This window comes from Lactuca saligna, chromosome 3 (assembly GCF_052625555.1).
Source record: "Lactuca saligna cultivar CGN05327 chromosome 3, ASM5262555v1, whole genome shotgun sequence".
NCBI lineage: Eukaryota > Viridiplantae > Streptophyta > Magnoliopsida > Asterales > Asteraceae > Lactuca > Lactuca saligna.
Genome location: NC_136419.1, coordinates 124352092 through 124370442, shown reverse-complemented (window position 1 = coordinate 124370442; position 18351 = coordinate 124352092).

The window sequence follows — 18351 nt, the reverse complement described above, 5'->3', positions numbered from 1 at the left end:
CATACAATAGACTAGATATGGCAATAAGTAGTCCACATCACCTTATGACCTTCGTCGCCCTTGAACCATTTCGGTTCGACTGTAGCTAGCAGCCAGGTGCGGGGTAGTCAGCCCCGTACAGATGCAGTCCTCCACTCGCGTATCTCTGTGGATTGTTCACCGAGGACGTGTCTCCAATTATATAGGATTAACAAATTTACTGGTAATAATACAATAATCCTCCACTCGCGTATCTCTATGGAGTGTTACCGAGGACAAAACAGTGTACTAAATTTTATGTTTAAGGTTCAAATGACATGCTTTTAACTGATAAAATATGAAAAACCATTTGTGAAATATAAAACATAATAGCTTATAACTAATTTCACAAATAAGGTGTACGATTATCCTGCAAGTTTCAAACGGTTATCTGTTACAATTATCAGTGTTAAAAGCTTATGAATTATGAAACACACATATGTAAAACAAGTTTTTAAGTACAAGTATCCCTTGTACTTTGCTTGTATTCCACCCTGAAAACAGTGAAAAACATTGAAAAATGGTAGGGGTATGAACTCACTAGACGGGAATATTCGACGATTGGAATGCTAAGCGTTGGTTCGGGGTTTGATAACACGCGAGGTTCCTATGTAATATGAAATAATATCCAAATGTATCTAATTAGATTTTAAACCACTAATTAGATATGTTAATACACGCCAATAAGCAAAAACACTTCAAATCAAGTGTTTGGAGTGACCCGGGTGACAACTACGGACGTGTGGGACTTGGGAAATGAGTTTACTCTTCAAGAGTAAACTCCTTATGGAGTTTTCGGCCCTAAACACTATACACACATGAGTTCATGGACGTGCACTCATGTATGAGGTATTTATGGTGCTAAATGGTCAATAACACTTGAGGGATGATTGGTATGAATTTATCTAAGGCATGGAAGTGGATTAAATCACCAAGAATACCATTAAAGGGAGTTTACGGCCCTAAACATGGAGTTTACGGCTGTAAGATCCTATACCCATCTTAGATTGATGATTTAATTAACTTAGACCAATCACATGTGATTCAAACAATTTATACAAGCCTTAGGATGAATTTAGGGCACCTTTTGACTTATCTATATGAGTTTACGGCCCTGGAACCTTTCCTTGGGGGGTTATGGCCGTAAACACTCAAATGAATGGATTTCATCATGTTTAAGGCCCCTAAATTGATTGTGGTTGGTTGTAGGACTTATCTATATGAGTTTACGGCCTTGGAACCTTTTGACTTATCTATATGAGTTTACTCTTCAAGGATGATGAGTTTACGGCCCAAGCATGTTCTTGGGCAGTAAACTCATGTTTACTCCTCAAAAATCATGATTAAGGTGTTCTAAGTCCGAAATGGTAAGCCATAAAATCATATCTAAGTTCCAAGATGGTCCTTTTCCAAAGTTTAAACACGAATTTGAAGGCCTAAGAGGTTGAACAACAAGTTAGGGAAGTTACCTCAAGGATTTGGAGCCTTAATTCAATGTTTTTGGACTTTGATCTTTTTTTGAGGAGAGAGGTTAGAGAGAGAGAGAGTAGTGAGAGAGAGCAACATCTTCTAATGGAAGCTTAGAACACTTTAAATAGTGTTTAAGATTTGGACATGGTGGAATTCTACCTGATACCGACGTTAGACGGGGCTTTTGGTCGTACCCGATCAAGTTGCCGTAACCCGCTATGGTTGACTCTAAAAAAATTCCCGATTACTAGAATGAGGTGCTAAAATGAGTTCTAAATGTGTTTGGACACCCATTAAGTCATAATATCAAACTCAAATTAATGACTTAATTAAATAAGGAAATCGGAAACGAACTTGGAAACGACGAAGGGATTAACGAAAAGGGTTACAAAAAGGATTACAAATAATGGTATGAATTTCGGGTTGTTACATTATCCCCCAGTTAGAGGGAATTTCGTCCCGAAATTCAGAATTAAGATACAAATCATGGATCTGGAAAGTGATGCAGATACTTCTGTTTCATTGAGTCTTCACGCTCCCAAGTGAATTCCGGTCCCCGCTTGGCATTATAGCGAACCTTCACTATCGGGATGCGGCTTTGTTTCATACGTTTGACCTCTCGATCCATGATTTTGATCGGTTCCTCCACGAAGTTCAAGTTTTCGTTTATCTCGATCTCGTCTAAAGGAATCACTAGGGTTTCATCGGAGAGCCACTTCTTGAGGTTTGAAACATGGAAGACGGGATGAATGTTGCTGAGCTAATGGGGTAAACGAAGTTTATAGGCTACCGGACCGATCCTAGCGAGGATCTCGAAGGGTCCAATGTACCTCGGATTAAGTTTCCCACGCTTTCCGAAGCGTAACATACCTTTCCATGGTGAGACCTTCAACAGGACATGGTCTCCAACCTGGAACTCCAGAGGTTGCTGTCTATTATCAACGTAACTTTTTTGGTGATCTCGTGAAGCTTTCAATCATTCCCGGATTAGGATGATCTTCTCGCTGGTTTCACGGATGATTTTAGGACCAGTGAGAGCAATGTCGGGGACTCGACTCTTGGCTAGCTGCGTGTCTCCTACCTCAACCCAGCACATAGGGGATATGCACTTACAACCGTAGAGGGCTTCAAACAGGGCAACCTTTGAGCTGGTGTGGTAGTTGTTGTTGTACGAGAACTTGATCAAGGGCAGATGTGTTGGAATAGTGTCTAAGGCTGCAACTATATTTGGCAAGTATTTGACCCGGTTGGGCATGGTCCTTTTGGTTTGCCTTCACCATAGCAGCTTGACAGGATGATTTATAATCAGAGAAGAAATATTATTAATATATTATGAAAATAATATAAAGTAATAATAATATTTTTATTTGATTAATCTAAGTCATAAATTAGTTAGGAATTAATTTGGTGACTTAAAGAGATTAATTAAATAAAAGGGCATAAACTGTCAATTATTTGATATTTATACTTTGGGCTATAATCCCTTAAGGATAAGGGGTGGACGATTTTTTGGGCTTTGGATAGACCTAGAAATCGTCCAAGGCTTATCATAAGGAGATTGGATTTCTTAGGGCCTAAGTTATCCAATTAGGGTTTAAGGGTGAAACCCTAGGAGCCTCACAAGTATAAATAGACCCATTGGGTCAAGGAAATCAGCACTCTTGCCTTTGGAAGAACCCTAGCTGACATCTTGACCTATCCCCTCTCTCTCTAATCATCCTCTTGCTAAGTTGGTGTTTGTAAGCCATTAGAGGAGTGACAATTGTGACTCTAAGCTCCAAGGACAAGAAGATTCAAGCAAGCAACTTAATGTAATCTTCTAGATATGTTTTTCTTATGCAATTACCTAGATCTATTGTTCTAAAGTCTTGGATACAATCCATATTCAATTAGAGAAACCTAGATCCAAGCATTAGGGTTTCTATGTGCATATAGGAATGTTCTTATGGCTCAAACCCATCAGTGGTATCAGAGCCTTGATTAGTTTCTATTGAATTGATGCATTGGTTGCTTGATTGATGATTGCAAAATTTGATTTTTGTCTTCTGCCTAATGAACTCAGCGAGTTCCATAGTGGACTCGGCGAGTAGGCCTCAACTCGGCGAGTCCATTGTGGTACTCGGCGAGTTCGAGCGTCAGAAAGAGCTAGTTTTGGGATTTCTTGCTGTTTATCTTATGGAAACTTGCCTTTATCTTAATGGGTCAATATAAATCCGATTTTAATATATATTTTAGTATATTCTTGACCTAATTAAATATATTTATCAATTAATTAAATAATAATTTCCTTATGTGATAATTGATTGATTATTTTAATTAAATTGGTAAATTGTTTTGCAAGAAACATTTAAATAAATCAAATAAAGATAATTATGAGATTAAATGGTTAATTCGAATTATTTTCTATTTGATCCCTTATGTTTTGAAAAGTTTAAAACTTGTCCTCAAGTTTTGAAATTTATGTTTTGTGATTAATAGTTTAATTTAGACAATTTAAATTTCAAACCCTAGAATTTTACAAGTTTAAAATTCAACCCTATACTAATATAATATTACAAGATTAATATATATATATATATATATATATATATATATATATATATATATATATATATATATATATATATATAATGCTAGTCATACCGTTAGTAGGCTTCATTCACGAAGCCGGTCTATAAGGTGAGTATAAGGTTGCGGCCTATAAAATGGCGCTTAATGGGTGTACACTCACACCCACCGCTTGCTTGATCGGTGGAGGGTCGTTAACCGAACGGGTAGGATAAGGCAACCTCATATCCTCATTAAAAGTATAATATGAAATATAAAGTAACTACATGTTTTTCAAAAATTCCCAATCCTAGTTACTTTAGGAAAAGTGAATTGATGCAATCCCATGAAATTACACTTTGCACCCTTGCTAAGAAGATAGAGGAGCGTGTGTGGTTTATCGGCACACTAATTGGTTCTAAGCAAAGGTGGCAAAGGGTGATTCACTGTTTATCATACTTCGATGGAGCCTGTGTGGTTTACCGGCACATCGAATAGGTGATTGTTACAATGAAGGCACCGTGTAGATTTGCATGGTTATTCACACCCACTTTGTGATCCTCGGTATCCCAGTCACAAACGAGAGGGGCATATCGAGATTTAAACATGCCATTGAAAAGTTCAATGAATCTCATCCAAAGCTAGGAATTCTCAATACATTTAGAACTTAAAGTTATGTTTTCATGGTGGAGAATTAGTGAATCGTCATTCACTTACCTTCAAATTATTTGCATGTTGGATTACAGTATCCCTTTTCTAATATGTAAATATTGTTGTTGGATCCTAGCCCTAATTTTTCTTAATCGGGTGATAATTAGGGATTCAAATTCTAATCTATCTTTGTCCTTTCTATTTGTAGATGTCGAACGCAAACAACGTTGTTGCTAATTCATTCACATTAATGAGCCATTGCCAAAAGGTGACTTTCGATGGGACGAACTTTAGCGAATGGATAAGATACATTCTCACGATTGTTCGCTACGAGGACAAGGAGTATGTCGTCGATGAGAAGCTCGAGAAGATCAACCTAGAAATCGCTACTCCGGCTGAAATGACTGCTTTTGAGACTCATGAACGTGATGCGAAGAAGGTTCACTACATCATGATAGCCACAATGAACGCCGAATTCCAAAAGTCCTACGAGGATATGTATCCGTATGAAATGCACCAAGACTTATTGGAGAGATACCATCAAAATGCGAGGCAGGAACGTTACGAGATTTTCACTAACATGATCTCCGCTAAAATGGGTCATGGAGAATCTCTAACCGTGCACCTGTAAAAGATGCAAAGGTATGTCGATCGCCTTCGCAAGTTGAATGTTGACTTTGGGGAAGACTTGGCTATCGACATGGTGCTTCACTCCTAGCCTCCGTGTTACAATCAATTTAAGATGACCTACCACATGAATAAGGTGGAGGTCACCCTAAGTAAGCTCCAAGGTCTCCTAAGGGTTGCTGAGAGCAACCTCAAGGACAAGTCTATTGCACCAACTCCCAATCCACCAGCTGCTCCTGTTTTGGCGATTGGGCAAGGTATGGGTAAGAAGAGGAAGGCTCCGTCTAAGAGCTACCACAAGGGAAAGTCATGAGATGGTTCCTCTTCTAGTGGGAACAAAGTTGATCCTGCTAAGCCTAACCCTAGCCCAAAGGAGGCAGAGTGCCACCATTGCCATAAAATAGGGCATTGGAAGAGAAGTTGCAAGCCATCAGGGAAGGAAAGATCAAGCCATCTTTCGCAGGTATATACACAATTAAATCTAATGATTCATCTCATGCTATTTCTTGGGTTCTAGATACTAGGTGTGGTTACCACATTTGTTCTGAATTGCAGGTACTAAGAAGAAATAGGGATGTGGAGCATGGAAGAATAAATCTAATCATGCGGAACAGAAGATCGTCGCTTGTGACCAAGATTGGAGTGTATTATTTAGTGCTTAGTAATGGTTTATGTTTAGATTTGAATAATTGTTGCTACTCGCAAGAAATGGCTAGAAACATCATTTCGTTTCATGGTTTGTTTAGACAAGGATTTAGATTTTCTTTTAATAATGAGAATGGTTCAATTTATGCTTATCTAAATGGTGTCTTATATTTTGAAGCAATGCCATGTAATGGAATTTATGAAACTATTATGATTGTAGATAACCTAGGAAATGATGTATTGAGCATGGATTCTTCCAATAGTATGGATAAAGCATCCTTGTGGCATTGTCGTCTTGGGCATGTCAACAAGAAGCGCATAGCCAAACTCCAAAAGGATGGACTGTTGGAGTCATTTGACCTTAGGGAAGATGACACATGCGAGTCTTGTTTACTTGGAAAGATGATTAAGTCCCCCTTCACTAGCACATGTGAAAGGGGTGAGGGTTTATTGGACCTCATACATACTGATGTATGTGGACCCTTTAGATCAACCACGATGGATGGGAACCGCTTCTATGTGTCTTTCACCGATGACTATAGTAGATATGGGTATATCTACTTAATCAAGCAAAAGTTAGAAACGTTTGAAAAGTTCAAAGAGTTCAAGAATGAAGCGGAGAATCAATTGGGCAGGAAAATCAAGATGCTTAGATCCGATCGAGGAGGAGAGTACCTAAGTCTTGAGTTCCACGACCATCTCAAACAGTGTGGAATAGTTTCACAATTGACGCCACCTAGGACACCACAGTTGAATGGTGTGGCAGAAAGGCGTAATCGAACCTTGTTAGACATGGTCCACTCTATAATGATTCGTGCTTCACTACCTATCTAGTTCTGGGGGTATGCCTTAGAGAATGCCGCCCATATCCTTAAACGAGTCCCTACTAAGAAGGTTGCCAAAACACCTCACGAGATGTGGACAGGGAAAGCTCCCTCGTTAGCACATATCAAGGTTTGGGGTTGTGAAGCTTTCGTAAGACGAGATACTCACGACAACCTCGAACCTCGTAGTGAGCGATGTATTTTCATCGGCTACCCGCAAAAATCCTTTGGATATCTCTTCTGTAGATCAAAGGGCAATGTTGTCTTTGTTGCGAGGAGAGGAGTTTTCCGAGAGCGAGAACTCATAAGCCAAGGAGATAGTGGGAGGCAAATCGAGCTTGAAGAAATTCAAGAATCGATTGATGAAGGAACCTCTACCGCTGGCGCTCAACCCGAGGAGGAAACTCCGGTTGAACCGATTGACGAGTCCTTACCTCTTAGACGTTCCGAAAGAGTTAGAGTTCAACCCCAATTTTATGGTTTTCATATTACTACCGAAGGGTACACGTATATTAGTGATGGTACACTAATAAATCTAGATGAACCTAATTGCTATAAGGAAGCCATGGCAGGCTCGGAGTCTACAAAATGGAAAGAGGCGATAGACAGCGAGATCCAATCCATGTATGACAACCAAGTTTGGAATTTGGTTGATAATGTGCCCGGACATTAAGACCGTTGGGTGCAAATGGATCTTCAAGAAGAAGACCGACGTGAATGGAAAGGTACACACATATAAGGTGCGATTGGTTGCGAAGGGCTTTACTCAAACTCCCGGAGTTGACTATGATGAGACCTTCTCAACACTTGCGAAAATAAAATCTATTAGGGTGATGCTAGCCATTGCTGCATTTCATGATTATGAGATATGGCAGATAGATGTCAAGACCACTTTCCTTAATGGAAAGTTAGCTGAGGATGTTCACGTGGCTCAGCCAGAGGGGTTTGTTGATACGAAGCATCCGAATAGAGTGTGTAATCTTGAGAAGTCCATTTATGGACATAAGTAAGCGTCTCGTAGATGGAATGTTTGCTTCGATGTGAAAGTCAAAGAGTTTGGATTTTTACGAAGCAAACATGAATCATGTGTATATGTCAAAGCCAGTGGGAGTATAGTTAGCTTCCTCGTTCTGTATGTCGATGACATACTACTCATAGGAAACGACATCCCGACACTACAGGAGGTTAAGTCCTGGCTCGGGAAGTGCTTCGCTATGAAGGACCTCAGAGAGGCTTCCTATATTTTGGGAATAAGGATAGTGAGAGAACAAAGTAAGAGACTAATAGGACTTAGTCAGAACACTTACTTGGATAAAGTACTAAAACGTTTTAGTATGGAAAATTAGAAGAAGGGAGAATTACCGATACAAAGTAATGCCAAGTTGAGTAAGACTCAAAGTCCAAGTACCGAAGCCGAAATAGCAGAAATGAGCCGAGTACCATACACTTCCGCAGTTGGCTCAATCATGTATGCTATGACTTGTACTCGCCCTGATGTAGCCTTTGTTTTGATCATGGTTAGTAGATATCAAGGGAACCCTGGCAGAGCCCATTGGATTGCGGTCAAGAATATCCTTAAGTACCTTCGGAGGACGAAGGAATGGTCTTTACTCCTCGGAGGGAGTGATGACTTGAAGGTGCGACGGTATAGTGACGCCAGTTTTTAGACCGACAGGGACAACTACCATTCGCAGTCGGGTTGGGTCTTTACCCTGAATGGAGGAGCAGTGACTTGGAAAAGCTCCAAACAGGAAACCGTAGCTGATTCAACGTGCGAATCAGAGTACATTGCAGCGAGTGAAGCGTCGAAGGAGGCAATATGGTTGAAGAACTTCATTGGTGATCTTGGAGTTGTGCCTGCCATAAAGGAACCTATGGAAATTTTTTGTGACAATGAAGGAGTGGTTGCCTTGACCATGGAATTGAGGGATCATGGTAGATCTCGTCATATCGACAGAAAATATCACTTTATTAGACATCGAGTAAAAGAAGGAAAACTCGTGGTTAAGAGGATATCATCAGAAGATAACCCAGCAGATCCGCTTACGAAGGAACTGAGCAGGGTTAAGCACTTGCAGCATGCTAGGAGTATTGGGCTGAAGGATGATATTAGTACAGATTAGATAGTATTGGAAACTTGTAATAGATAAATGTAATTAACATTTGATGATTAAATAAAGGAGTATTATTTATGAGTAATGTTACTATCTTATGTTAATTGTTTAACTATTGTTTCACTTTGCATGTTTTGACATCCAGAATAATTGAGTTTATTGAGAATAATCGAATTATCCAAATAGTCCACAATCGTTCATATGTTGGAAGTAGGTATGAATGAAGATTGTCATGAATTGGTGTGTTGATTGTCTAAATGGTATTAGACATAGCAAAAGTTTGTTGCAACGTTCATGAGTGCTTATGAACTGGTTTTGAGCATTGGAACAAACCCGTGCTTACTGGAATCACCTTATGGAATGTGACAAAAAGATTGATCGCAAGACGATAATATCATATGGTCTTAAAACCTAGATATATTGTTTGTTATTTGTTAATTGGTTGTACATTGATAATGCAAAACCACATCAGTAACTTGATGTTATAAAACAAATTGTTGTGTATAGTTGATTAATGAATAAGTAAATGCATATAATTCGAAGTTTATCTGTTACTTTCATCCTATGAGGGTAAAAGCGATATCTCGGCCGCTCGATGATTTGATTTGACTTATGTGCCGAGCCCGGTCAGAACTGAATTGATGTGTTCGGTTAACTTCTACGTCAAATAAATATGAGATCGAGAAACCAAATGTTGGACAGTTAATTCCATAGAATTGTCTGCATGATATTTAAACAGAGGACTGTACGATCCCTTATCTAAAGGATAGATTGATAAGATCAGAGTTTGACAGCGTCTTTGAGAGCTACAATTTCTAATCGGATTATACTTGTGTATATAGTTACTAGACTTATCCAAGTGGGAGACTGTTGGAATAGTGTCTAAGGATGCAACTATATTTGGCATGTATTTGACCCGGTTGTGCATGGTCCTTTTGGGTTGCCTTTACCATAGCAACTTGACAGGATGATTTATAATGAGAGATGAAATATTATTAATATATTATGAGAATAATATAAAGGAATAATAATATTGTTATTTGATTAATATAAGTCATAAATTAGTTTGGAATTAATTTGGCGACTTAAAGAGATTAATTAAATAAAAGGGCATAAACTGTCAATTGTTTGATAGTTATACTTTGGGCTGTAATCCCTTAAGGATAAGGGGTGGACGCTTTTAGGGGCTTTGGATAGACCTAGAAATCGTCAAAGGCTTATCATAAGGAGATTGGATTGCTTCGGGCCTAAGTTATCCAATTAGGGTTTAAGGGTGAAACCCTAGGAGCCTCACAAGTATAAATAGACCCATGGGGTCAAGGAAATCGACACTCTTGCCTTTGGAATAACCCTGGCCGACTTCTTGCCCTCTCCCCTCTCTCTCTAATCATCCTCTTGCTAAGTTGGTGGTTGTAATCCATTAGAGGAGTGACAATTGTGACTCTAAGCTCCAAGGACAAGAAGATTCAAACAAGCAACTTAAGGTAATCTTCTATATCTGTTTTTCTTATGCAATTACCTAGATCTATTGTTCTAAAGTATTGGATACAATGCATGTTCAATTAGAGAAACCTAGATACAAGCATTAGGGTTTGTATGTGCATATAGGAATGTTCTTATGGCTCAAACCCATCAAGATGTGTGTCCCACGACTTTCCGAAATCAATGACACATGCTCTAAGCATGTCCTCCAGGGTTTGGATTGTCCTCTCACTCTGTCCATCGGTCTAAGGATGATAAGCCGTGCTTATGTCTAGTTTGGTTCCAAGAGCCTTCTGGAGAGTCTGCCAAAATCTGGAGGTAAACCTGCTATGTTGGTCAGAGATAATGGACGCAGGTACACCGTGCAGTCGGACTACCTCTTGGATGTAAATTCGCGCGAGTCTTTCCATCTCGAATGATTATTTGATCGGAATGATGTGAGCGGACTTTGTCAAACGATCGACAATTACCCAAATGGTGCCGTACCCACTCGGACATTTGGGTAACTTGGTGATGAAATCCATGGTAATCGTCTCCCATTTCCATTCGGGTATCTCGGGCTGCTGGAGCAGACCCGAGGGTTTCTGGTACTCGACTTTCACCTTGGCACAAGTCAGACACTTGCCCATGAACGTAGCATCTCAACTTTCATGTTTGGCCACTAGTATTGTTTCTTGAGATCCAGGTACATCTTATCCGAACCTGGGTGAACAGAGTATCTGGTCTTGTGTGCTTCCTCCATGACAATCTCCCTGAGTCCTCCGGACTTTGGAATCCAGATTCGGTCCATGAAACAGTACACTCCGTCACCTCTGATCTCAAGTTTCTTATCCATTCCCCTCAAGGTTTCGTTCAACATGTTCTCGGGTTTGAGGGCTTCTAACAGGACTTCTCGGATCTAAGGATTTCCAACACTAGCCTCAAGTGTTGTTTGTGGTCTTCTTCGGTTTTGGAGTAGACAAGTATGTCATCAATGAACACAATGACGAACTTGCCCAGATAAGGATGACACACCCGGTTCATCAGGTCCATGAACACCGCCGGTGCGTTGGTTAGACCGAAGCGCATCACTACGAACTTGTAGTGTCGATACCGACACCTGAAAGCTGTTTTGGAAACATCACTCTCATGAACTCGTAGCTGATGGTAACCTGACCGAAGGTCTATCTTGGAGAAGTAACTGGCTCTCTGGAGTTGATCGAAGAGGTCATTTATTCGCGGAAGGGGATATCGGTTTTTGATGGCCAACTTGTCCAGCTCACGATAATCGATACACATCCGAAAGGATCCATCTTTCTTCTTTACAAACAATACTGGAGCTCCCCATGGTGAGGAACTCGGTCTAATGAACCCTTTACTGAGCAACTCATTGAGTTAACTGGATAACTACTGCATTTCTGCTGGGCTAAGCGATACGAAGATTTCGATACGAAGATTTCGCTACGGGAATTCGACCTAACGTTCGGGAGGAATTCCTGGAAGCTCTTCGGGAAACACATCAGGAAAGTTACAGACTTCGGGGATGCTCGCGAGGTCTTTAACTTCCTGTTTCTCATTGATTACATGGGATAGGAATGCTTGCCATTCCTTTCGCAAGAGTTTCTGAGCTTTGATGCATGAAATGATGCGAAGGTTAGAGCTGAGTTTATCACCATAGATTATGAGAGTCTGGCCCGAAGGAAGGTTGAGACGAATGGCTTTTTCGAAACAAAAGATATCAACATGATTGGGACTCAACCAATCCATGCCAATGATGACAACAAAGTTCTTTATGGAAACTGGCATAAGATCGATGGGACATGAATGATCATTTAGGGTAAGGGTAAAACCTATGAACACATCACTAGCGCTTTCTTTCTCACCGTTAGCCATCTCGACGGTAAACATTTCCGTTAATGGTTGGGGATTAGATTTAAGATTATGTTTGAATGCATGACTAAAAAAGCTTCTTTCAGCACCTGAATCGAAAATAATACTAGCATATGAGTTGTCGAGAAGGAACATACCCGAAACAACGGTGGGATTGGCGACTGCCTCTTCCCGTCCCATGGCTAGGACTCTTCCAGTATTATCAGTTGTCGCCTTCTTGGGGCAGTTCCTTTTGAAGTGCCCGACCTCTCCACAATTATAGCGGGTTTGACTAACACCTGCTCCAGAAGATTGATTCGCAGATTGGGCTAGAGCTTTGCAGAATCGGACTGTGTGCCCCTTTTTACCATAATTTGTGCATGATAGTTCTCGGCAGGGGCCGGGGTTGTGGTGGTATTTGCACTTGTCACATAAGGGAAGGTTACCAACATATCTGCTAATAGGTGTTTGAGTCGTGGATCCTACAACAGAAGTAGCAGCAACGGGGGTAGTAGCAGCATGGACTGCTACAGTCTGCTGTTTCTTTGAGGATCCTTGGGAAGATTGACCCTTCTTCTTCTTCAAAAATTTTCTTTTCTCACCACTCCTCTTAGTCGGCTTAGGAGTGGTAGTTGTTTCCTCAACATCGTCACTGTGATCAATCAGGGTTTGGGCTAAACTCTTGGCCTTGTCATACATGTCCGACTGTGCAGCTAAGACATTTCCTTTGGTTGGTTGGGTCAGCCCCAAAATAAATCTCTCTATCTTCTTACTTTCCGGGGTAACCAATCCCGGGCAGAGGAGTGCAAGATCATCGAATGTAGAAGTGTACGCAACAATATCAGAACCTTTCATCATTAAGTTCCAGAGCTCGTGCTCTAATTTCTGCATTTCTCCCCGAGGGCAGTATTCAGCTAGGAGGAGTTCTTTCATGGCTTTCTAACCCATGGCATTAGCTACGGGTAGGGTCATGGATTTGACTCGGCCATTCCACCAAGTCAGAGCTTTATCAATAAAGGCACAGGCTGTGAACTTTACTTTATCGGATTCCGAACAGGCACAAATTTCAAAGATGGATTCAATTTTCTCGAACCATCGGGAAAGGGAAATGACACCTCCAGTGCCATCGAAGGATGTAGGCTTTGCATTCATGAAATCTTTATGGGAACCTTCCTTTCGGTGTCCCTAATTTCTTGGTTCTGAGTTTGAGTACCACCTCTCGAACCACCGGAACCACCGGTGTTCAATTGGGACATAACAGCTGCCACCACGGCAGTAACAACTGCCTGAAACACAGCAGGGTCAATTTTAGGAGGAGGTGGTGGTCTTTGAACTGGGTTGTTGGTCTTTGAATTGGTTCTCTTACTTAGAGGCATGTTGATCTAAAAAGATCAGAAAAGAGAGGATCATAAGTCCTCTAAATTGAATCAAGAGATATGGAACAGAGGATATCTCATCAAGACAGATATAGCATTCTATTAAGCGATAAAGCAGGAAAGATTTATCAAAGCAGATAAGCTATCACTAAAGGATTGAATGAGGAGTAACTCTGGACTGAGAATTTCTATAACGGATTTGGCTCGAGAAATACTCCCATAGTATTTCATGATTCACTGCAACGACGACTTCTTGTTTGGGGTATTGGGTAAGTTTTAGGTATGCTACGTACCACAGTCACTCCCAAGCACATGTTGGCCGTGTCTCGAATGAATATAGTTGGTCAGGCTATATTGATCCTAGACACGACTACATAACAACCCAGGTTTAACCGCAGCGTACGACACCCATTTTACTTATGTTTTGTTCTACTTGTAGTTACGAATCTCGATGGTTCGATATACTTGTATACTTTCGAACATACTTATATTTTGAGGATACTTTTAATTCAGAGCACAAGGCCCTTTAGTGTTTATAGTTTTATACCATGTAAGGTCTGATATACTTTATTCACTCCAAACAAGGGCTATGATACCAATCTGTCACACCCCGAAAACCGAAGGCGGAAACATTTCCGGGGGTGACTCCACGTTGAGTATCAAATCCAATGCACATAGTAAGTAAAGTAAACAACCATTACATTACACATATAAAATTTTACATTTGTTTGAAAGTAAAGTTGTTCAAGTGATACATAGTATATATGAAAAAAATAAGACGAGTCTTCTACGCACCCCGTCTTCGCCAAAAGGGATCATCGGGTACCTGTCTAATACGGACCTGAGAATACAAGCGGTTTGAAAAGCAGCATAATGCTGGTGAGTTCATAAGTGGTTTTGTTTTGTGAAAAATGTACAAGTTCCTTTCCGTTTCTGAAAATGTTACACGCCAAGAAAATCCCATATTTTCTTAAAAGTTGGTTATTGAATCCCAAAATGTAATGTAAAGATGTAAATTGAAAACATGTTTACCCTTGTGAAATGTAAAGTTTAGTTATCAAGATTGTTACACTTTTCTAATGATGTACAAATGTTCCCGAGGAAAATCCCATATTTTCCTGAATGTTGATTACCAAATGTGAAAAATGTATACTGAAAACCTGGGTATCCTTGTGAAATGTATTAGTTTTAACACATATATAAAATTAATATCTACAAAGTAAATTAATTACTTTATTCATTATTACTATTAAGTAAATTTCTGTTATCTTAATTGCGAGTTCCATAACCATACAATAGACTAGATATGGCAATAAGTAGTCTACATCACCTTATGACCTTCGTCACCCTTGAACCATTTCGGTTCGGCTGTAGCTACCAGCCAGGTGCAGGGCAGTCAGCCCCGTATAGATCTATACACTCAAGTCACGCTCCCTATCTAAGAGATTCTAGTTACAGATGCAGTCCTCCACTCGCGTATCTCTGTGGAGTGTTCACCGAGGACGTCTCTCTAATTATATAGGATTAACAAATTTACTAGTAATAATACAATAATCCTCCACTTGCGTATCTCTGTGGAGTGTTACCGAGGACAAACCATTTGTGAAATATAAAACATAACAACTAACAACTAATTTCACAAATAAGGTGTATGATTATCCTACAAGTTTCAAACGGTTATATGTTATGATTATCAGTGTTAAAAGCATATGAATTATGAAACAAACACATGTAAAACAAGTTTTTAAGTACAAGTATCCCTTGTACTTTGCTTGTATTCCCCCCTGAAAACAGTGAAAAACATTGAAAAAGGGTAGGGGTATGAACTCACTAGACGGGAAAATGCGACAAATGGAATGCTAAGCGTTGGTTCAGGGCTTGATAATACGCGAGGTTCCTATGTAATATGAAAAAATATCCAAATGTATCTAATTAGATTTTAAACCACTATTTAGATATGTTAATACACTCCAATGAGCGAAAACACTTCAAATCAAGTGTTTGGAGTGACCCAGGTGACAACTACGGACGTGTGGGACTTGGGAAATGAGTTTACTCTTCAAGAGTAAACAACTTATAGAGTTTTCGGCCCTAAACACTATACACACATGAGTTCATGGCCGTGAACTCATTTATGAGGTATTTATGATGCTAAATGTTCAATAACACTTGAGAGATGATTGGTATGCATTTATCTAAGGCATGGAAGTTGATTAAATCTCCAAGAATACCATTAAAGGGATTTTACGACCCTAAACATGGAGTTTACGGCTGTCAGCTCCTATACCCCTCTTAGATTGATGATTTAATTAGCTTAGACCAATCACATGCGATTCAAACAATTTATACAAGCCTTAGGATGAATTTAGGGCACCTTTTGACTTATCTATATGAGTTTACGGCCCTGGAACCTTTCCTTGGGGGGTTATGGCCGTAAACACTCAAATGAAGGGATTTCATCATGTTTAAGGCCCCTAAATTGATTGTGGTTGGTTGTAGGATTTATTCCAAGGCTAATGGTGTGTTTAAATGGGTTTTAAACACTTGGTTTTGAGTTTACTCTTCAAGGATGATGATTTTACGGCCCAAGCATGTTCTTGGGCAGTAAACTCATGTTTACTCCTCAAAAACCATGATTAAGGTGTTCGAAGTCCGAAACGATAAGCCATAAAATCATATCTAAGTCCCAAGGTTGGTTTGGAGGGGTTTTAAGGCATAAAAATCCATTTTACTCGAGTTTACAGCCCAAGCATGTTCCAGGGCCATAAACTCATGAAGAAGGTCCTTTTCCAAAGTTTAAACATGAATTTGAAGGCCTAAGAGGTTGAACAACAAGTTAGGGAAGTTACCTCAAGGATTTGGAGCCTTAATTCAATGTTTTTTTTACTTAGATCTTTGTTTGAGGAGAGAGGTTAGACAGAGTAGTGAGAGAGATCAAAAGCTTCTAATGGAAGCTTAGAGCACTTTAGATAGTGTTTAAGATTTGGACACAGTGGAATTCTACCCGATACCGACGTTAGACGGGGCTTTTGGTCGCACCCGATCAAGTTGCCGTAACCCGATATGGTTGACTCTAAAAAAATTCATGATTACTAGAATGAGGTGCTAAAATGAGTTCTAAATGTGTTTGGACACCTATTAAGTCATAATATCAAACTCAAATTAATGAATTAATTAAATAGGAAAATCGGAAACAAACTTGGAAACGACGAATGGATTAATGAAAAGGGTTACGAAAAGGATTACAAATAATGGTACGAATTTCGGGTTGTTACAGTTATAAGTTATATAACCTGGATTTAGGAAGAATCTTATTTGATCATTTGGGCAAGGAACGAAAAGGGTATTTTGGGTGTTAAAGATAGCTTGACAAACCAAGAAAAAACAGGATTTGACAGACTATATGCAAACTCCTCTTTTGCCTTTACGCAGCCTTCAGATGGCGGAAACTAAATCATCCACGACTTGCTAAGCTTGAGGATGTACCATGCTTCATATTCAACCAACCAAATGCAAGCCAGATTCGTATGTGCTGCCACACTAAGACAAGGTTTACTCCTAGTGAAGTTGCTTTCCGCCATAAAATAAAGTTTGCTCCATTACAGGAATTCCAGCGGCGGATTGGATATTTTCGTCGATCAACATGATTTTATCTTTAGGGTTTTGATGGAGAACTAGGATTTTACCCCCTGAGATCATACGAACAATGAATTGGGAGAAATTGGAAAAAAACAAATGGAACTGGAAGAAGCCCTAGGTTGGAAATGAGGATGATGAGTGCTGATTTCCACAGCGAAGGAATTGAGGGCGGCAGTGAAAGAAGGAGAGTCAGGGTTAGGATCGTGTTTTATCATCCTGACGAAGACTATGTCTCAGGAGGATCGGTCATCTTTGATGAAATCTTCCAGCTTCCGTTTGATGCGTTGTTGAACGCAATCGATCGTGGGGGAATCAAGGAGAGTCATTGAGGGTTAACCGGCGACGAGCGTCTACGACCGGTTGGAGTCCATTGAAACATAAACCCAATTACAAAATGGTGGGAAACCAAGTGGGTTTTAGGCTTTTTGGTAGGAAGAGACACACAGAGAGAGAAAGATAGAGAGACAGAGTGATGAAGAAGACATCGGGAGAGAGAGTGGGTGGGGAGAGTATTGCAATTTCTTCACCCGATTTCTTTGTGCAAATAAAAGACACATGACGAGTGAGAGTGTGTGTGGGTATCGAGTATTATATTGATCTGACTCCGACCCATATTATACTTTGTAGTTGAAAATTAAATTACATTTTGCTTGATTTTGTAATCATAACTTTTTGTAGTTGAATCACAACATACATCTTTATAACACCTTAAATAATCCCCTATCCTAATCCTAATAAATAAATAAATAATAAATTTAATAAATAAATAAATAAATAAGTAAAAATATTGCCACCTGACAATTGCTCAGCCCCTCTCCAAGCTTTTTTTCCCGCTCAAAATGTCTAAATGAAATACCAAAATTACCCTTATGTTACTATTAAACTCTATAGTTATTAAATACAAATCAATTGACTTATTTTTTATAAATAAATAATACATTAATAAACTAATTTTTAATTTATATGTACATTTTAATAAACCATTTTAAAAAAATGACACAATTAAATTTCATTGTTTTTCAAACTACTTAAAAAGAATACTTAAAAATGACTACAAATTGACTTTATACCAATTTGTTCGCTAGATAATTATTATATGAACTAGTTAAT